General features: G+C 36.6%; 1 long non-coding RNA gene across 1 annotated transcript; it reads right to left on the reverse strand.

The window, feature by feature from the left end:
* Positions 1-2,750: 2,750 nt before the first annotated feature.
* LOC122041141 lies at positions 2,751-3,689 on the reverse strand. The gene is made up of 2 exons (XR_006128869.1): positions 3,542-3,689; positions 2,751-2,952 (listed from the first exon to the last, which is right to left on the reverse strand). It is a non-coding gene; the product is annotated as an uncharacterized LOC122041141 (long non-coding RNA).
* Positions 3,690-8,171: the final 4,482 nt, after the last annotated feature.

Consider the following 8,171-nt stretch of genomic DNA (forward strand, 5'->3'; position numbering starts at 1 on the left):
AATTTAGCATGGATCAACACCCGTGCCAATACAATAAATGAGCAAGAAATTGATGTTTGATATTAAACTACCCACAATAACAATTAAGAGAGAACAAGATGCTTCCAATAAAGTGTTTGTCCCTAGTTCACTGGCTAACATGTGTTTTGTCTTTCAATGTTTTCAATTAACATAATATTCTTGTGTCTATCATTGGCCAATTCAAGTTGGTGGTGCCATTAGCTTCATATTACCTCTGGGCTTTCCATAATACCCAGGCATCCACGTTTGGTTATGCAAATCTATTGAAGTTGGGTGACAAACAAATATTTTCCATTATTAATACCATTGTAGTCCCACAGTCTAGGAATCAACCCTTGGTTATGACAGTCTACTGAAGTTTGGGAATTACTTAGTTACTGCTGCAAAGTCAGTTCCACACTTTAGGGATCATAAGATTAATTTACTCTATCATCATCTAGCCTATTAGTATGAGGATTCCAGTAGCTAGAACTTGGACTCCTCCAAAGTAAATATATTAGATAACGTGCATTACAGATAACCATGGAAAATAAGGCTCAACATAAATTTAACACAAACTACATTGAAAATTTCCTCTTTTCTTTGTACTTAAGTCTCATCCTTAAATAGAACGCTCTGTCTCAGACATTATAGCACAATATAAAATAGCATATTTCCTCCCAAGTCCCAGTTCAGCAAGAATGGTTTTGGACAAACATTTTCAGTTTTATAACAACGTTTAACATGCAGTCAAGGAAAGTCATGGATCTATTGTGCATGAGAGGGCTGTGAACAAGTCAAATAACACATACAAAAGATTCATACATTCCTCATATACTGTCATGTAAGAAATGATCTAATTGGAATTGCAAACATTGCATAATCAATCTGAATAACTTAAGTACATAAAGAGAGAGCAATTATGTACGCATCACCAATTCTGATTCTATTAAACTATCCCAAATGCAGAACATGAGGCTAAATAGATCATCACTACCTATTTCTGCTAACAACCCGCAAACTTGCACTGAGCAAGACTATGTCCCAGATTCAAACACCACACCTGCACTAAGCCACATATTCATTTCCTCCTAGCAACCATTGCCCTGTATGTCTAATATAATCAATCACCCTTCTTTATCTCATACTGCAGGATTACTAATCACATAACCACAACAATAATACAGGTATGTGCAAGAATAAATCTTACAGACTTGAAGACGGCCGTGTTCGAGTTGAAGTTGGAATTCAATGCAGACACTGCCTTTCAGGAGCGACTGCTCTGATACCAACTGAAACAACCTATAACTAGAATTTACAAGTTAAATCTTGCAATGAATTTTTATTTACAAAACGTCTTCATCCTTGTTACAATTAATAGTTCCAATTGAATAATAAGTATAACAATCAGGGACAGTGTGTTTTGTTTGCATCCCATCTTCTCCTCAAGATCACTCCGCCTTCGCGTCTTCTATTTCCGTCTCAATACCACTCCCTACCCGTGTAAAATACAATGTGAATTCACCGACCAAGCAAGTATACTCCAAAATTAGATACAGATTAGACTTCTAGAGCATGCATAATAGAAAGAAACTAAACATAATACAGAACCCTCATACAACAATAAGAGATAATCATGGGACTAACGTGGTGAACCGTTAAAGAGCACTATCAGTCAATTAACTCTAGGAAGGGTCATCCTTGAAGCTCATCCCAAGGCACTCAACCCGTATCAGCACCACCTAAGGCCCATATTTATCTAATTACCCTTTACTTGGAAAGGTCCACACGTCCTATTTATAACATTTCAGTTCTGTCACTATTCACACTTACTTCCATAATCTATTGAACCCTACCATTACAGAGAGAGCTTGTACTATAACATGTTGCAATCACAGCAATAGTAAAGTAACCATCTGAGAGCATAATTCATTCTTAAACACTTACCTATACATCAACCAATGGTACATTATAATTGACTAGTACATGTCCCGTTCCTACAGCTAGAGAACTCTTATAAACACTTACCTATACATCAACCAATGGTACATGTCCCGTTTCTACAGCTAGAGAACTCTTATAAACACTTACCTATACATCAACCAATGGTACATTATAATTGACTAGTACATGTCCGGTTCCTACAGCTAGAGAACTCTTATATCAGCCATGTACAGGACAACAACATAAAAGAACACAATTATGAACATACCGCATAGAAACCCATATCTGAAAACTTAGGTCCGGAACGGAAACAAATAGAACTACATAAACAATTATAATATGAAGTAAACTAATCACCACATGATGCCAATTTACCAAATCATATGAGTCAGATTCAGTAAGACATGCTCTGTTTCTACAGACTAAAGAAACACTGGAAACAGCTCAATTAATCATGCAAACCTCACAAAACCAAAAACCAAAATCCCAAGATCAGGCATCCTTTAATTATATAAAACAGCAATAAAATTCACAACTAAATCACATCCCATCACACTATTCATTAAGTTTATTCTGGAAACCACCAGGGCCTAAAGTTTTAACATTCATTGAAACAACTAATCTTAAACTACATATGTGCAGGCAAATACAGGTAACACTTCTAAAGATAAACACATACTGCAGTGATCCAAATTGTGATGATAAATAGATAGAGAAAATAGTTACCACCTACCTCCCTCCAAGTACAAACCATTGAAACACAATCCTAACGATAGGATCACAATAAATATCATATTCCACCCTCATTCTCCACAAGATTAGAATCTGAATTTTAATTTAATTCTTATACAAGATTCAACAATTAGTTTACACCAATCTAATATTTAATGAGTACAAAAAGAATAAAAACCAGAAATAATGCAAGACCAAGTTCTTAATCCCAAAAATTCCAGATTTCGATTAGCTCCTCTTCCTCATTCAATCCTTCTACCCAAACAGAACATGTAACTACATACATATAGAAGAAGAACTAATGTAAATGGATTTGACAGATAACATAAAACAAAACTCTATCCAAATTCAATGACGAACAAACAATAATTTCCACTAGAAATCCATAACAACATTGAACAACGAGGAAGAAAAGAACACACACACCTCTGGAACCCATCTCAAATTCTACACCGGATACACAAGAACCAAATAGATAATGCAAGAACAAGATATCCAGACAACTCAAATCACCCTGAAGAACAAAATAAATCGTCCAAGAACAGAATACCCAAACGACTCAAATCACACCACAAGAACAATATAGATCATGCAAGAACGGCATACTCAATCAACTCAGAACACACAATGGAAAACCGTACCAGATACCCCATTGAACCTACCGAAAACAGTGGCCGAAACTAGGGTTACCAGTTGAGAGAGGAATAGGGAACATAAATCAATCTCCAACGAAAATCCATAATCCTCAAACCAGCAATCATCAAATTAACTTATAGAATCTTCAGATCGTTCAATTACTTCCAGATTTAGAACACAAAAACCTCCCGCGATCGCTTAGACTAAACACGAAACCGAAATCACATACCTAGCGGTTCTATCTGCCACTACTAAGGAAGATACTTGCCGGAATCACGCGCACCAACCCACCTCCGCCTCCGTCACCGCCCCCGCCCGAAGCTCTCCGCTCGAACCGTCGCGTCCGTCTCCCGCTTGTAGCCGACGAAAACGCCTCCCCCTTCCTCTTCCAGCGATTCCTTTAAAGCCTTTTTTTTCATTTACTTATACATTTTGGTCCACTCTCTTTCCCTATTTACTGATTTGGGTCCCAAACTATTAATTAACCCACCTAAATCTATTACCCTAAACTTCTTTAATTAATTCTTTAAAGATAATAAACTCTAATATATATACATATAGAGAGAGAGATTTGATATGTTAAGCGATACTTTATGCGTGACCGTGAGCAAAATCCGACGTTGGTTATCTGGTGCGGCCAAAACTCAATTTTTTTAATCTCTCTCATCTGCATGCAACAACTTTTCTCTCTCATCTACATGCAACAACTATAAAATTTTTTAATCTCTCTCATCTGCATGCAACAACTTTTTTCTCTTTCTTTTTAAATTAAAATGATATTTTATTTTCTCTCTCCTACTATTACATGCAAAAAAATTATTATGGTAGTGATGATACAATGTTGTGCAGTAGCTGCTACAACTTGTAGCAGTTACTATGCAATAGCTGCTACAACGGTGCAGTAGCTGTTACAACTGTGCAGAAGCTGCTACAACTGTGCAGAAACTGCTACAACTGTGCAGAATCTGCTACAACGACGTAGTAGTTGCTACAACGGCGCAGTAGTTGCTACAACGGTCTTCTGCTACAACGGTGCAGTAGCTGCTACAATGGTGTAGCAGTTGCTACAACGATACAGTAATTGCTATAACGATGCAGAAGCTACAATATAAAGTCATTCATTTCAAGCCCACATTAGGCTGATATAATTCTATATCAGGAGAATCATATCAATCCTAAAGTGGGCTTGATATGAAATCATACTGTGTAGTAGCTGCTACAACGTTATAGTAACTACATCTCCTTTAAAAATTAGCAGCACAGTGATTGTTGCATGCAATCAGATGAGAGAGATTAAAAAATTTTATAGTTGTTGCATGCAGATGAGAGAGAAAAGTTGTTGCATGCAGATGAGAGAGATTAAAAAAAATTGTGATGGAATAAATGAAAGAGAACAAGTTGCGCAACAAGCTAGTGATATGGGTCATGCTCAATCCACTCCAGATATTAATGATGATCCATTATGCATCAATGGAGGACCAATTACAAGGGTTAGGGCTAAAAAGATGAAGGAAGCACTTAATGTGCTAATTGAAGATGTGAAGGCCAAAGCTACTATTGAAGAAGGTTTGACCAAGAGCAAGTCATCCGGCTTAGTCAACCTAATTCGAGCCTTAGATGAGCTAAATTAGTATTTAAGTTTCATATCTATGTAGTATGGATATGTTGACTCAATTTGGACTTATTTTTACCTTTATTTGGGTTGTAATAATGTCATATGCTTAAAATGGCTAAGTAGTCTATATGTGCCTTTACTAAATGGGCTTTCTTTTGGCCTTTTAGGGTTTTTTGATCACCTTATAGCTATAAATAAAGGGGATGACGGTCACACATGTATCTTTGATATATTTTCCAATCTAAAACACGGTGAGGCTCTCGCTTGTTGGTTCTTCATTGAACTTGAACTTATCAAGGCATCTCCTTGTGGTGTTCGAAGACTTATTGTAACACCCACAAAATTATAAGATAAGTATATGGGTGTTAGTTGCTTTAGAACATAAAAGTAAAAAGAATCAAAAGAAGAAATAAAAAGAAGAGGTGAAGGTTTGAATCTTGAACCTCTCACAAATGATAGAAATAAAACTATGTATGATAACCACTAGGATAATGAATAATATGTGAATGGGAAATGATGGGAATTGTAGTTAAAAGTAAAAGATACAATTTAGTGAGGAAACAAGAGAAGATTAAGTAGTTTCTTCCTCTTGTTTACCTCTTGGTTAAGAAAAGAAGTAACAAAAGACAAGTTGTCTTCTCCCTTTCCTTCTCTATTTTCGTGGGGTTTAAGGGGATAATGAAGAGAGGAGTTAAGGGGAAGGAATGAAGACATGTTCTCATTAGAAAAATACATGCATGCATTAAGGAGGAAAGGAAGCAAAGTTCACCTTTGTAACTTCCACCCACTTAGCATAAAAAGGAAAGGAACTAAAGGATTTCATTTTTTTCCTTCTCCCTCACCCTTGCCGAGACTAGGAGCCTCCTTCCTCATCTCCACAAGCCAAGTTTAGGTTTCTCTCTAAGAGAAAACTAAACTACAAGAAGGAGCCTTCAAGGTGTATCCTTCCAAGCAAGATAAAAATCAAGAGGAGTGCTAGAAGAAGAAGCTCCCTTCTTCCTTTTCACCAAGGGTACCAATTCTTTAAAGATTAACAAGTGAACACTAGGTAAGCTTCCCCTCACCTGTGGTACAATAGTTTATATGGTTTTCCATGAAGATAGATCGCTTAAAAACCTAGGACTTGCTTTATGAAAAATTCGGCCAAAACAAGAAGAAGAGCCTAAGAAAATTGTAACTAGATATGCTCATTATTTTCCTTGTGACATGTATATTATGTAAGAGGTTAATCTAAGGTTTCCATGCTAGAATAAATAATGAAAACTTAGATCCATAAGCCTTAGACTCTCGGCCAAGCATGAACAAGAAGACTAGGTAAGTTTAAGACTCAAATTAAGCATGTTTCCTTATTCTTTTGTTATGTACCTATGATGATGAGGTTGTTAAATTTTTCTCTTACTTGTATGTTGTTTGAAACTCCATTTCCAAGCTCATGAATACTCGGCCATATAAGAAGTAAAGGCCTAGAAGAGTTTTAAACCTAAGACTAAGCATGCTAAGATTTTTCCTAAGACAAGATATGAAGCTAAAATGTTATGACATGATTTTTATGTTAGTTATGAATCTTGTTCCATGCTTTTGAAGGTTCGGTTATGATGAGATTTGAAGTCTAGGAAAGTTTAAACCAAGGCTAGGAGGCTCATGAATTCTTGATAAAATAATATGAAACTAGTTGATGATTTTATGGTTGCTTGTTACATAGAATGTTGGTTATATATAACTTTCGGCCACACCAAGTTTTAAGGCTAGGATGTGTAGATTTTTAACTAAGTTTACTCATGTTGTTCCTTGTTATGATGCCATGAAAAATTGTGTAGGGTTTCCATGCTTTTAGGCCATATGAAAAACAAGACCAAGCTCATATGTTTCGGCCACCTTTGGATTAAAGGCCTAGGAAAACTTAGAAACCAACTTACATATGTTCATGATGTTTCTTGTGGTAAGTACTATGAAAGGTAGTTGTGTTTTCCATGCTCTTATGCCACTAGAAAATTAGTTTCATGCTTGATAGGTTTCGGCCAAGACTAGAGTAAAGGCCTAGAGAAATTTTGAAACCAACTTACATATGTTCATGATGTTTCTTGTGATAAGTACTATGAAATGTAGTTGTGGTTACCATGCTCTTATGCCACTAAAAACCTAGTTCCATGAGTTATAGGTTTCGGCCACCTTGAGTTAAGGGGTCTAGTCTTCCGACCGACCGATCTTCTATGCAGTCGGAAAGTTCGAAGGATATAGCATATATTCAATTTCCCTCGGGCGAACAAACTCGACCGATCTTCTAGGCAGTCAGGAAAGCCCAAGGGAGCACATATATAGCATATAATTAATCTCGCCCGGATATATAAATCCAACTGGTCCATTGGACAAGTCAAAAATACTTCATATATGGGTAAGACATTTAATTTATCATACGAACCTGGAGAGCATCAGAAAGGAAGTTCATTCATCATATCACTTAGAGAATAACTAGGGGATCTACTTCCTTTGATTATAATTTTTCCATGGGACTTCTCTACATATGGTAAACATATTGAAAAAGGTTGTTCATACAAACGCTTGGGTGGTTCTGAAGAAAAGGAAATCACACAAGGAAGAGTAGGTAAGTATAAACTTTCATTAAACAACAAATGGTATACATTAGTTATAAAATTGTGATAAAATGTAAATACAAAATTCTAAGTCTACTCAAATTCTCTCAAAAGGTCTTTTGGGAGTTCTTGGTTGAGTCGCCGATGATCTATAAACAAGGGAGGAGGGAATTTAGATAAACAATCTCCCTCTTTCAGTTGTTGGATTACTCCTTCAACTAAGTAAGTGAGAGTTCCTACAATCCGTCTAGTATACTCCTCACCAAATTCAGGAGAATTTAAATAGGCTTTGAGCCTGCTTTGCCAGCGCTCTTCCTCGCTTGCTTTGTATGCTTGAAATTTAGATTGTAGGTTATCTTTCACCCCTTGTAAAGTAGTCTTCTCTCCCCTGACCTCTGCTAGTTCTTGTAAAAGTGAGCTTATTTGCAAACAAGGAAAAGTCTTTGGAAGCCAATTCTGGGGCTAACTCAGGAGACTCCGAACCATGTGATTGTTCAAGCTTGTTCAGCAGGGTGGTTTTGTGAGTAACATCTGAGAGTGATTTATCTTTTAAAGCCCTTTCAACGCTAAGTGTAGAATTAAGCCCCTCTAGCTGTAACTCTAGGTTTCTTTTTTCCTCCTCTCGAGATTGTAGCATATGGCGGGTGTCTTGT

This window comes from Zingiber officinale, chromosome 2A (assembly GCF_018446385.1).
Source record: "Zingiber officinale cultivar Zhangliang chromosome 2A, Zo_v1.1, whole genome shotgun sequence".
NCBI classification, from domain to species: domain Eukaryota; kingdom Viridiplantae; phylum Streptophyta; class Magnoliopsida; order Zingiberales; family Zingiberaceae; genus Zingiber; species Zingiber officinale.